The 14102-nt window shown below is 44.1% G+C and overlaps 1 protein-coding gene across 3 annotated transcripts in view; it reads right to left on the bottom strand.

Moving 5' to 3' along the window:
- Window positions 1–14102, bottom strand: part of CACNA2D2 (calcium voltage-gated channel auxiliary subunit alpha2delta 2) — a 719552-nt gene that overhangs the window by 136312 nt on the left and 569138 nt on the right. The gene's annotated exons all lie outside the window — the stretch shown is intronic.

Raw genomic sequence — 14102 nt, 5'->3', positions numbered from 1 at the left:
GAGTTTTCTAGTTCCAGAATTTTCAGTACAGATATTCCCAATAACTTCTTAGCTGCTTTCCAATTGTTATGCACCGGACAAACCAGAACTGGAGTTGTTGATAACTGTAAAGCCTCTCTAGGCATCATTTTATGAATTTACTAAACCAAGAACGTAAGGCACAACATATAAATATATGATAGTGAGACTATTTTCAGTTGATCCTTCATTTAGCTATATGAAGTCATAAAAGCTGGCCAAGATTTGCCTGGTCCTTACAATTTAGCCAGTGATAAACTAAAGATTTATAATCCAGTCCTGGCCCAATTCTCATATAGATGGTAGTAGAGAAAGTATTTGGAGGGGGGAAATTGATTTTTAGAAGAGCAAACACTGTCATTCATGCATACAGGGTGGGTGCAAAGGAGAGGGAGTAATCTTTCAGAGAAGGTCGTACACCTTTGCCTCTGTCTGCAGTTCTACCTGTAACCATGTGTTATTACTCCCTGGGAAGTGGTGAGATTTAATCTGAACACTGATCAACTACTTATCAAATACAAATGCCAAAGTGGAGACAAGGAAGGCTCCACTTAGCTCTGTTAAAATTTCATTATGATGTTAAATTATAAGTTAGGCTCCAGACATCACTGGTGATGTTTCCTCCTGTGTCTACACAGAACCTGATCCCTCATTCAAAGAAGCTAGAGGGAGATTTAATGAGGCTGGCTGGCTCAAACAGGATCAGTCCCAGCATGAATTAATTAGTGCTTAATTACTGTCAATTACTCAGCATTACTGGGAATTGCTTGTAAATGGACAGCCTTTGATTGCTAATCCCAATTACTAATGTTATCTAATTGGGAGTGATTATATTTTCTTTGGGGTATGATGCTGAGCTTTGTGGCTCATGTGCAGCAAGAAAACACATTGCTTTCTCGTCTAGCATACTGGCATGACTTGCAGCTGTAAACTTCCACCAAGTTCTGCACAGCTGCAGACCTAGTAAGAGTTTCGCTGAAATCACAAGGCTGATTCCAGTGAACTCTCACATAGCTTTTACTCTAGCCAAAACGGAAATGATGCCCCTTCCTCTCACCTCCACAGACATAGGAGCCAAAGTCTCCATTCAAACGCATCTGTGTAGACTAATGTGTGTGTCTCTGTGTTAAGTGCCATCAAGTAATGCCTCACTCATGGCGACTTTTGCATCAACATCAACCTATTGACGAATATTGATGAATCAAAACATCCTATCATTAACAGCCTTGCTGAGGACTTGCAAACTGAGGGCTGTGGTTTCCTTTACAGAGTTGTTCCATCTTCCTTTATAAAGTTAATCCATCTAATGTTGGGTCTTCCTCTTTTCCAGAGGTGTAGCTAGGAAAAATGGAGCCCGGTGCAAATTCTGAGTTTTGCGCCCCTCCCCCCCCCATGGGCAGCCGCTGTGATGCTGGAATCCTCCCCCAAACAGCATCACTTTCAATGGTGTTTAAACTAGGGAGCCCAGATTCTCCTTTTAAATCCACCTTAAAGGGAGAATCTGGGGTCACCAGTTAAGACAACATTAAAAGTGATGCTGTTTTGGGGTGGATTCCAGCATCACAGCGGCTGCCCATGGGGCCCCCCCGTAAACTGGAGAATCTGGGGAAATTTGGGGGGTGCTTGCTGTCAGGGTGCAATTGTTAAGCTAGCAGCACCAAATTTTCTGGGTATCTCTAGGAGACTCTCCTGATGATACCACCCAGATTTGGTGAAGTTTGGTTCAGGGGGTCGACCCTCAAAGGTGTAGCCCCCATCTCCTATTAGCTCCCATTGGAAACAATGGGAGATGGGGGACTCCCTTTGGGAGTCCATAACTTTGGACCCCCTGAACCAAACCTCACTTAATTTGGGTGGGATCATCAGGAGAGTCTTCCAAAAAATCTCTGAAATTTTGGTGCTTTTCCTATTGTCTCCAACCGTCCCTAGCATTATTGTCTTTTCCAGTGACTCTTGCCTTTTCACAATGTGACCAAAGTTTAGGTTTCATTAATGTATAGAATGGAAAAAGACACTCACAAATGAAAGCTCTTCAGATAATTCTCCCTAAGAAAGAGTGGTTGAATTTACCTTGGCCATCATTGTTACCTGGGGATGGGGCAGGGAGAGGGGCAGGCTCAGTGCAGGCATCTAGCCCAGCTGCTGACACAAGTGAATGAGGTGGGGCCGCAGCCTTATATGGGCAGGCTGGGCCATCCCACACCTCTTCTTGCCCAAGCGCCAACAGCCTCTCTCTCTCTCTCTCTCTCTCTCTCTCTCTCTCTCTCTCTCTCTCTCTCGTGTCACCTGGCAGCTGTTTATCAGGCCACGTGGAGCAGCGGAAAATGGCCTTTTAGCTTAGTGCCTCTAGGCAATGGAAGAATGCCTGAATTGAGCAGTAAACATGCAGCAGCGAGTGACTGGGAATTGGTGGATTGCACCTGGCGAATTGCAGTGCAACCTTGAGTAGCACGTGAGGGAGGACAACAAGGGGCCTGCTTCAGTAGCCCAGTGGTAACAGGGATCCCCCTTTTCTTTTTAGAGCTTGGGCAGGAGATGCCAAGGAAAAGAGAAAAGAAGCTCCAGCGGGGGGAAGGAGCACCAATGTCAAGAGGGAACAGTAGGGGCAGTAGGGGCAATCCAGGCAAGTGCCCCCCCAGGCTGCAGGCAGCACGAGGTGCCTTAAGAGCAGGGGCAAGCAGTGGCACCAAGGGTGGAAGAAGTGCAACTGATCCAGTGAGGGCTCTGCCACATGCAGTCTTGGGCCCCCTCTTCCATCTAGTGGGGATGGGAGAGCCCGCCCAACTTGAAGCAGGACCAAGACCGCGGCACCAAGGGGCGCTCTGCATAGGCCCCCATGCCGCAAGCCCCTGGCAAGAAGAAGACAGCCTCCCGGGTCAGGGGGGAGGGGCAACAGCCAAGGTTTCCAGGGCCTCCACGCCTCAGCAGCACTTGTGCAAGCAGCCACCGGTCAGATATCTTGGGGTATGGGATCAGTTGGCTACCATTAACCAGTTCCAAGATGCTTGGGCCCCAGGCATACAGCCTATAAGGACTTGGGGTCACCCATGTCCCTGGGTGCATATCACCGAGCCCTGCCCCCGGACTCCGTGCAGGCCAACTTTTGCCCTCCCCAGGTTCTGTTGGCCTGCATGGAGGCCAAGGGTGGGGTTTGGTTCCCCTGAGCCATGCCCCCAGGCACAAGTGGTGTGGAGAGGCACAGGGGCACCCAGAGAAGGTGCCATTTCCCCCTGATATGCCTCTGTCCTGTCCCATTCCAGTTGGGTCCTTCCTGCCTCTGTGGCCCTGGCCAAACCCTCACTGGCCCATCCTGGATGCCAGCTATGCACAACAAGTTTATGTTCTGCCCATACTGCTTTTCCACCTAGTTGCTCTGTCATCACCTCAAACTATTTAGGAAGTTATTAGTGCATGCTGGGCTGCAACCTGCTTTTGGTACCCTCTTTTCATATACTCTGTCATTTACCTACTCTGAACAGAAACATACAGTCTCGTTATGTAAATACAAAAGTTTTTTAATCCATTACATCTGTGCAGTTGACAGAACAACAGGAAGAAGTTATACAACTGAAACTGTGAGCTGGTCAGGAGAAATGAAATGCTCATGTTTAATGGGGTTGGTTCAATTAGATTACAGTGAATCAAGAACTGATCTAATGGAAATAATCTTAATTCAGACAAAAAGTGGTTTAGTTTTACATAATTCTCTGAAGTAAATAATAGAGAAAGATCCGTTTTCTCCTGAAGCACAGTATCTATATAGCAGAAAAATTCAGTTTATCCTTGTTCTGTTCAAAATTCAAGTTGTTTTTATCTTCCCCAGAAGTACAAGAAAAGCTAATTCCTCATAAATCAATGCTTCATGAAGTCATAGTTACTACAACATCACTAGCAATGGAATGCCCTTCAGCCTTTCAGAAAGCTGGGGAACTGGCCCACTGGACCTGCGTTGGAAGGATAATGCATAGCATCAGTTTATACTTTGGATTATCATCATGTGAGCCAGATTGTGCTTTATTGTCTTGGAAGCAGAGCAGGGATAGAATTCAGAGGACACAAATGTTTCTTTACTACTACTTTCTTTACTACTACTTATTATTGAATTGCTATTTTATTGTTGTCCAGTCATTCCATATTTCTATTCATCAGCTATCATTTATATTTACTTATTGTCATCAAGTTGCTTCAAGTTGGTGACCCCAAAGGGTTTTCAAGTGAAGAAACATTCAGAAGTGGTTTGCTAATGCCTTCTTCTGCTTATCCACTGTGGAATTCCTTGGTGGGATCCCATCCAAATGCTGGCCAGGGCTGACCCTGCTTAGCTTCCAAGATCTGATAAGATTAAGCTAGTCTGGGCTAACTAGGTGAAGGCTCCATTTAGATTATATGTTGGCATATGATTTAGAAAAGGGTTGGTACTTAACACACTGTCAGGCCTACTTTCTGTGGGTTATACTCTGTGTGAATTTTTCTGTTTGTTAGCTGGCAGCCTGCCAGGTGCACTATCTGCTGGTGCTGGCCTCTGAAGGCCACATTCTCAAAACTAAGGCCCCTTCCGCACACGCAAAATACTGCGTTTTCAAACCACTTTCACAACTGTTTGCAAGTGGATTTTGCTATTCTGCACAGCTTTAAAGAGCACTGAAAGCAGTTTGAAAGTGCATTATTCTGCATGTGCGGAATGAGCCTAAGTCTTGCTCACTGCCTGGGTGGGAGGAGGAAGGGGAAAGAATGCTTATATGATTACCTGCCTTGAAACTGTTCTGGACCTGACTTATGTCTGCAATAAAGAAACCTTTGTGAAAATACAAGTGTCTTCATTGTCTTGACATACACCTAGCACAGTACACATTTGACCAATATTACATTCTCTGTGTAACATCTATGGATGTAAAGGAATACTGCACAGAAAGTACAAACCCAGAACGTCTCTAGTTTGTGTACTAATTGTAATTGATGGCACATCATCTTAATTTTATTAATGCATGTATTAAAATACTTAAAGTACATCTTTTTCCCACATCAAAGAGAAAATATGTGGAAAAGATTATTTCCAACAGGTTGTGCATTAAATCTAGTACATTTAATGACATAGTTATGCAGACTGCTGAAATCAATTGAATTGTAGATGTGTTGGCTGAAACTTTGGCATAATTTTGTACAAAGAACCATAATCTCTATTGAAACAGATAGTACCACAACACCAAAAAACCATTGAGAATTGTGTTGTAGTATTTTCTGTTTTGGAAAGCCCATTGTTATATGCACTGTACTACACTGGATGATACTATGTGGTCTCTATTTTAAGCATAATATTCTATTGCCACCCAAGGTGGGTCATTGGGAACTGTTGCACAAGACGTTGAGTGTATATGTCATTGGGTGTATGAGCAAACAAGGATGGGAATGGAAGATGTTGCTCAAGATCATGTGCAATCCCATTCTTTTTTTCTTCTTTTCTAACAAGCTTTTAAGACAATTGGAAACAGAAGAAGCTAAGGAGAAAGTAGGGGAAAGGAAGACAGAGTAGGGCAGGTAATATACAGTAAGAACTGAAATGTGAGTTCTGTGCTACTAGATGTGGTTAAAGATGAACTTCAGATCTGAAACAATAGAAGACTATTGGCTATAACTATTGTTGCACTTGGGGACTGATGTTATAATACTGATGGAGACAGAATCCTGGATGCTTTAGAACACTGCATAAATATGTGCTTTACTAATGTGCAAGCTGAAAAATTCTGTTTTCCCCAGGAAAGATCTCTCCTCCAGTCAGGGAGTTCAGCTTTATTATCCACCTAACTTCATGTGCCTCAGTGAGAGCCTTAATTTCATCGTGAAATGCAAAGCCTGTCAGTTTCTCATCTCCTTTACCCCTAATAGCCTGCAATTGAGGAAAGTTAATAATTAATGTGGAGCAATCGCTAACAATTAACCGGAGTGGTGCAGGGTCATTAATTTTCTGACAAAGAAAGTAGGATCACTCCAAGTGCTCACTGCCACTACTCAGTTCTATTTGTCAAGAAGGTGACATACAACAGCTAAAGGCACAATTGCCTGTTTGGTCTTCTAATACTTGAGGAGGTCAGACACTCTCCACATGCAAGATCCAACCCAGAGGAAACTCACAAAAATTTGCCCAAAATTTTTGCCAGTTTTCAGTTCACCACAAGCTCAATTATGGTCTTATTTTGACTGCAATTAGTTGGTTGTTATTTCGCATTCATCGTTTTAATTTTATTTATTGGCCTGTTATCCTACCACTCCACAGAGCAATGCCTTAAGTCTTACTCCAGCCCAAGGAGTCTTTGTCTAATGGGTGAATCTCTTAAGTTGGAGGAAGGCTCTGAAGGCTGGAAGAGCTTTCTCTAACCTAATGTTGGCTACATGCCATAGTTTTCATTGAAGATGTGTCACTTCATTACATTGCAAACATGTATTTTGTAAGCTGCCTTGTTTACTTAACACAGTAGAATGGAGTATAAATATTCTAATTAAGTAAAGAAAACAATAACTCATACTCCGTTCACCCTCTCATTTCACCCTCTCATACATTACTCACACAATAACTGGATCCATATATCTCATTCACAAAATCAGCCTATATTGCTGATTATTGTTGTGAAACTACTGCTGCCTAAGGACCAAATTAAACATGATGGGGCAGTTCCACATGTTTAAATGCAGAGCTGCCAAAATCAGAGAGGAGCTTTGTGTTCCAGTTTAAGAGGAGGCATTCAAGTCAGGAGTGCTGAACCCTTCCTTTCATGCATCCACCTCACTGCAGCCGTTCTCAGCAGAGGAGCTCTGATGCCACAACTTGGTTTGGATGAGAGGGGCTTTGGGGAGAACAGTGGTAGATGAATAGCCATCCTCCTTTATCTGCCTCTTTCTGTATAAGCCCTCTTAGCAAGTTTCAGTGATCATATGTACAACTCAGCTTTTGAAAGCAAGAACCAACGTGTTCACTTTACAAATGAAACCAGGGACCAGTACCTGGATAAATACGGCATTTAAATCACATGTTGAGCTGTGTATGTGTTGAGTCAGGTGTGAATTGCACACAGACTGTATGCATATTCATTGTAACCGGGTTTAAACCGGGTTTATACCGGTTTAAACAAACAGAACTGTTGCAATTATATCTAGTTTGAACTTCACTTTGCTGCTCACCTTCCCACAAATATCTCATATTGCTTAAATCCATCTAGCCCCAAAAGACACAATGATCAACTATTTCTGGAAATCTGACGTTAGTTTTAGCACTTAAGGCTTGGCTATTTGGGAAGTCCCTCCTTAATTTTCCATACAGCTTGGACAATAAAACTAAAAACCAATTACATTCCAGCATTATAGCCAGAGGACCCAATCATCCTTCTCCTCAAATATTCCTTCAATCAATAAAGAAACATCTCCCCACAGGGAATCGGCCTCTTAGAAGTTTGTTTTGAGGCAGACTAGGAATATGAAGTTATTTAGATTATCCTTGTGATTGCTCAGGATATCTGGCTTGTGGTAGAATAGAAGTCTTCAAAAACAAGATGCCATCTTTGTCGAGGTTCTTTAACAAAATCCATCTGAACCTACCTAGTCCACAGATAGCTGTGGTTTATGTCTTTCAGTTAGAATAACACATAAAATGAAACGGACCACAGAGAAAAGTAAACTTGGAAGATATTTATTTATGGCTCTCAGGCAGCAGCTTTTCAAGATGTTTTTCTGAAGTGTGTTCTTAAAAGGGAAAAAAGGTTAAAAAGAGGAACTTTCAGTGCTTCAAGAAATGGATGTGTGTTGTTTCATCCTTAAAGGTATACCAAAAGCAAGATTTGTATGGCAGCCTAAAGGTCTCTCAAAGTGATTTTGTCTTTAAGGAGGTATACATACACAGCATAAAGAACCCACATGTTCTCACACAAAACACCCCCACCCCCTAACAAAACCTAGAAATAGTGAGAACAAAGACTACTCTGTTTAATGTCTATTTGATGTGATCTGCTTCAATATTTTGGCTGGAAACTGTGGCATTTACATTCAGGGGTGTATCTACAGAAAATGGCACCCGGGACAAGCTCTCAAACTGGGTGCCCCCAACCATTTGCGATCTGGATGTTATGTCCCTATTGATACACCCCAGGATTGAAGCAGCCTTTTTTGTTGCTGCAACGTGCTAACTACTCATCAGTGGCATAGCACTGGCGGGGGGTGGGGGTGGGGTGCAATGCTCTGGGCGAAGCTGTGGTGGAGGCATGGCCAGGCCACAGAGGGGGCATGGTGGGGGCATTCCCGGGTGGGGGTGATCAGTGCTGTGGCCCTGGCTGCAGTTTCTTTTCGCTCCGCCCCTGCTGCTCATGTTTAATTTACTGTCCACCAGTACCCCAACATCCTGTTCTCACACTTAGTAGTTTATCCTCCATCCAAAGAGAAAGAGAAATTTCCCCAAGTAAATTTCTTCATAGAAGCATTTCACCTTCTAACTGGCATGTATGCACACCAGAGCTAGTATGGGTACTAATATTTTAATTAAGATCAGAAAAGAAAGGGTAGATTCTACCTAGACTTCCTCTTGGTAGATTCCACACAGCATATGTATAACAGGTTGCAGTCCTTTTAAAGGAACCCATTTCCCTTTTCCCATGTGTGCCTTCCACCTGTTGAGGCAGCAACTGGAGCCCATGGAAACAATCTGGATTGCTTTCGCGCCGTCACATGGAGACACTTCTCTTTTAAAAAATTTCTTGCAACACATGCACAGCTGTGCAGGCATACAGAAATGAACCCCTGCAGCCATGTCAATTGTCCCACAATCTGATTGGCTGCACCTGTGTAGTTGCATCTGTGCAACACACAAAAGAAAAGAAAAAGGGACCTCCCTGCCACAGCCGGGTGATAGTAAACGTGTTGCTGCAGATCAGTCACACTCGCTGCCACTGGGAGAAAACGTGCTTAGGGGACTTTGTACACTGTTGGGTGCCTAGAGAACCTGCCCACAACGTGCTGGGCAACCTGCACAGAATAGCAGGTGGGTAGATTCTCCCTGACAGTGGACAGTGTGGAACCTAAAGTGAACAGGTGGAAGGGAGGGAAATAAAGCATCTACTGCCAGTTGTATTTGCTCAGGAGCACCTCCAACCTGAGACTGTGCAAAAGGATAGCTGGTTTAGCGATTTTTGAGAATCCTAGGTTGAGGGGGAATAAAACAGGCCACACTTGATTTGGGAATGGGACCTGTGCGAAATCCCCCCCCCCCCAAACGGTTTATCAAACATCCTAAACCCGTTATATTTGGCCTGTGTGGAATCCACCCCTATCAGTTTCATGGTGAATGATGGCAGAGGACAGGAGATGTACAGAGGTGGGGTTATCAGGCATGTCACCACCATGCCTCAGGTGTGGTTGGCTCACACTTGATAGGATATGTTGCTAGATCAGGTCTGTTCTTGAGAGAGAGAAGAAGGAGAGACACTGGAAAGCATTTAAACAAAAAAAAAGTGGGGAAGTCGGCTGCGAAGCTGAGGCTACAGGGTAAGCACTACATGCATAAAGGGCCATAAGATGGCAGCTCCCATAAGCCCGCCAGCAAGTGAAAATTAGCCAGTTTGTCTCTCTCTTATACAAACACATTCATTTGCTGTCCATTTGTGAGAGTAATTGGTAACAGGGCTTAAATTAAAGGAAGTTAAATGATTGTGAAAATCCACCTCATTGTCACTTTAGAGGAAGATTTAAAGATGTGAACACATTTTCCTCCAAAGCGATCTGTAGGAGGGCAAGAGTACGCCCCTTCATCTCTGCTGGGGGCTGTGCTTTCAACTCTGCTGCCCTGCCATTGTGCTAATGCACATGTGGAATGGAAAACATCAGACCCACATAGCACAGCAGAGAGCTCCTTATCCATCCTGCAGGCAGCCCTGTGGCAACTGCACTTTGTCTGTCTCCAGAGAACTGGGGACCCGAGTTTAAAGGACAGACTTAAAACAAGCTGTTGCTCTTTATGCAAATAGTGGCTATTGAGAGAAAAAGAGGAGCCCGCATCTTCTCTGACTCGGATATTTTTTCCCCCTCTGTTGCCCAGACAGGGTTTCCTGCTCAAGATGTCTCCTGCTGTATTAGCTCAGCTAGTAAATACCTGTTTGAACAACCAATGCAGCCTGTTGGGTGAGAGAAGATGCAAGTAGCAAAAGGAATGTCTTTCACCCCATGAGGAAAAAGAATGGAAAGAGCTCTCTTGGTCACAGGCAGAATCAATGTGGAAGGAAGGATGTTTACCTACAATTGAAAAGCAGCACGCAGAAAAGCAAAGGCACTATAATAATTTCTATTATTCTCCCACTAGGCACACACACTGCAGGAAGCTAGATCGGTTTTGCTGATTTACAAGAGCCCCAAATAAATGGAGGAAAATTAAATCCTAAGCACCCTGCACTTGCAGAGGCATAATTAGTAATGTCAAGCTAGTGCCTTTTACCTGGGCTAATCGTAACTGATTCAATCATGCTTAACTTGGTGTGTGGCTAAATTGATGCTTGCAGCTTTCACTTAAATGAAGTCTGTCGTCGCGTGCCGCATTTATTTCTCTGTCCTCCTGGCTCTGTTCCTTGAGAGTAATTTATTTTTTTGCTTTTTTCTCCGTTTCCCGAAGTAGAGAGTCCTACCCAAAGCCATCTGCAAATAAGGACTAAATTTACAATTGCCATTTCAGTAGGGAGGGTGGAGGAACCCTGCCCCATTTATCTGTATCTAAGGTTATAATCTATCTATCTAATCCCCTCTCTCATCCAAATACACAAAGGGAGGGAGGGAGAGAAGCAGCTGAGAGCCGCAGCTTGGATGCCCCTGCCTGTGTTATTGTATCCATTTTCCAATGGCAACGATGTGTGAAATGAAAATTGGACAGAGCTGGCTGCTCACAGACCTGGAATTTCATACAGGCTAGTCGAGGGAAGGAGGGAGCTGAGACACAGAGAAGATGTTACAGATGGGAGGGAAAGAGAGAGTCTGTTGAGTGGCTGCATGCACACATGGCCTGGGCAAATCCCGCTCCAGTTTAATAGACCCTTCTAGTGGTGCTGGGAGCACGGTGCTCATTTACATTTCATTACCCAGAAAGTGCTGCTACTTTGTGGTAGTTGAGATAATTTACAGAAGCACAAAGACTGAATATACACTTCAAGGCACTCAGGAGTTTGCCTCCATGCCTGGTGTTGTGCATCTCCTTCTGCAAACATTTATCTATCACACTGTCCTGCCTGCAACATTACAGATATTTTACCAAGTACATATAAGATAGTGTTGCCACAACACCCCCCCCCCCGCTCCCCGGAAGAGCTTGGAGACCTCTCAGAATCACAACTGATTTCTAGACTACAGAGATCAGTTTCCCTGGAGAGAAAGGGTGCTTTGGAGGGTGAACACTGATAGCATTATACCCTGCTGAGGACCCTTCCCTCCCCATATCCTGCCCCTTCCTGCCTCTATCCCCAAATCTCCAGGAATTTTCCAGCCTGGAGTTGGTAGCTGCAGTATAGAAGGAGCCATTCCTATAGATGGTGAATTCTTTTTTACCCATGACTAGCTAACAGCTGCTTTTATTCATTCTTACACAAGTGCTTCACCTCACCAACAAACAATGGCTTTTTCCAGACAGACAAAATATCCCCTTGGAAAACCAGGATCATACATACTGGGATGTTTCTATCCCGGTTCATGCCGGGAGAAAGAACTCCATGTTATTATGCATGGCCCTGGTTTAATTTCATTTTCCTTGCCAACCTTGCCATGCATGTGCAAACTGTCCCGTTTTTCCTGCTGTTCCGATTGGCTGCAGCCAGCAAGGAGTGAAAAATAAACCAGTCCGTCTCCTGTGGTGTTTGCATGGGAGTGGGAGCGGCACTTCCCCCCCCCCAAAAGAACCCCCAATTTTATCACTTTTTAAAAGGTGCAAGATGAGGGAAATCTCGGGGCCGTGCCCGAGTTAGACCCAGAAGCCATGCAGAAGTCATGGTCAAACCGGGATGTTTCACCTCCTTATCCCAGGATATTTTGGCCATGGGGAAATGCCAATGAGGGATACATGTAGGACTAGGGGAAAGAGTGCATTTGTGACAATAATTTAGTAGATACTAGTTGTTCTTCCCCCACTTTCAATGAAACCTGATGAGTAAAGAAGACATAAAAAGGGAAGCCCAGCCTGCAAGGAACTTCTCTTTTGCCAGTTCCTGATCCTATTCACAAATACCCTTTCAGAGTGCTTCCAGCCCCATAATTCCTTATGATAACGCATTCTGATAAGTGAATAGCTTTTGGGATTTCTTTTAAAACTGTGTGTGTGTTTTGGACGAGGGGAGTGACAGTCTCATAAGAAAAGCATGATAGCAAAATTGTAGTGGGTGCCCAACATTCAGAAACCCAAAGATATGCCATCTACTTTTCTTTCGGAAAGCAGAGCACAAACAAGATCAATTGAGCTTTGGCCAGTTCTGAGAGACAATAAATTCATGATTATTTTCTTTGACATACTGATTTAGGGCCCATTTCTTTGTACAAAAAAAGTATAGTTCTTACTCATTTATTGGGAGAATCCAAATGTATTTCTCCAGATGGCATTGCTGTTAGAAAAATGAATTTTTCTAGCATCTAGATAACATCATAGCGTTTCTGGATACAAGCATCCTATCACTCCAAACTACTGCTAATGTCAATGCAAATGATCCTTTCAACCAATTCTGCATGCCCAATGGAGAGGGGGAGAGTGATTTTTACCAGTTCCCACCTCCTACAGCAGATCTCCAACTCCATTGTCATGCTGTTCCTGGAGGTTACCACCCTCCAGAAGCAGCATCTGGGGGGCATTTGAGCATCCAGCAGGAGGATAATGCAGAAACATCATGCCCCAATGATGGAAAACATTCCATCAGCAGAGATTTTGGGCAGGATCCAAGCCACTAATGTGGAAATTCACTGTGTAAACTCCATGGACACTTTAGTGATGATATGTATGACATAAACAAAGATCAGCTCACCTCAACTCACATGTGACATTTTGAGACCTTTTGTTGCTGGGATTTTTTTGGGGGGGGGGATTTATACTTGAACGTCTGTTGGTTTGGCTCATGACCTGTTTGCCACTTCTGATCTGGAGTTGCTTAATTGACAAACTGAGCAGGTGTTTGCAACCAGTTCTCATCATTTGGCACCAACAAGCCAGTTGCAGAATGGGATCTGAAGTCAACTCCCAGTTGCTCCCCATCAGCTGAGTATCAGTTTCTGACCTCCTACTGTGGAAATGTTGCTGAATCTCAGTACTGCTACAAACCAGGCAAGCTGGGACAGGGGACCCAGAATCCAACTCATGGATGATTGCAAAGATCAGTTGAGAGTTGGCTTTCTGATCTCCTAGCCCTGAATGGTTTGATGCACACAAGCCTAGTGCTGGGACACATTTGTGTGTGTGTGGGGGGGAGTGGGGGGAATCAGAAGCGGACTCCTAGCTGATCAGGGGAACAACTAAGAGGTTTCTGTTCTCCAACTCTACTATGTCTCAGTCTGCCCAGACACAGTGATTTTTATGAGGTGAGTGGGAATCAAAAACCCACTTCTACAAGTCAGGTTCTTATTCACCTTCTCCCAAAATCCTTGACTGTGTCCCAGCAAGTCTGGCAAGTGATTTCAGGATTGGCAATCAGAAGCCAACTCTCAGCTGATTGGTAGCTCAGCTAGGTTTGATCTTCACCTTGAAAAACTTCTGTCTCCTAATGGTTGAAACCCAGCAAAAATTTTAGGGAGAAAAGTAGAAGCCAACTCACAAATCCACTGATCAGCTGAGAGTTGGCTTTTGAACAATCTTGTTCCACAGCTGTTTTTATTATTTGGGCTGAGCTGTATAAATCTCTGTTTTCTGCACAGGTTGTCTCCAAAATTTGTGAAATTCCTAAAAGATGATTGTTGATAACATGGGGGCCTGACACTACACTATAGAAGAATTGTAACATCCTGATGTGAACTGCTTCCCCTGATATGGTGCCAACTGGCCTTGGGGTCTCAATGAATTAGGCAGCACCCAAATCCTCACTCAGCCTGACTGGCCA

This window comes from Sphaerodactylus townsendi, linkage group LG03 (assembly GCF_021028975.2).
Source record: "Sphaerodactylus townsendi isolate TG3544 linkage group LG03, MPM_Stown_v2.3, whole genome shotgun sequence".
Lineage (NCBI taxonomy): Eukaryota > Metazoa > Chordata > Lepidosauria > Squamata > Sphaerodactylidae > Sphaerodactylus > Sphaerodactylus townsendi.
This window is presented reverse-complemented; position numbering and strand designations above follow the sequence as displayed.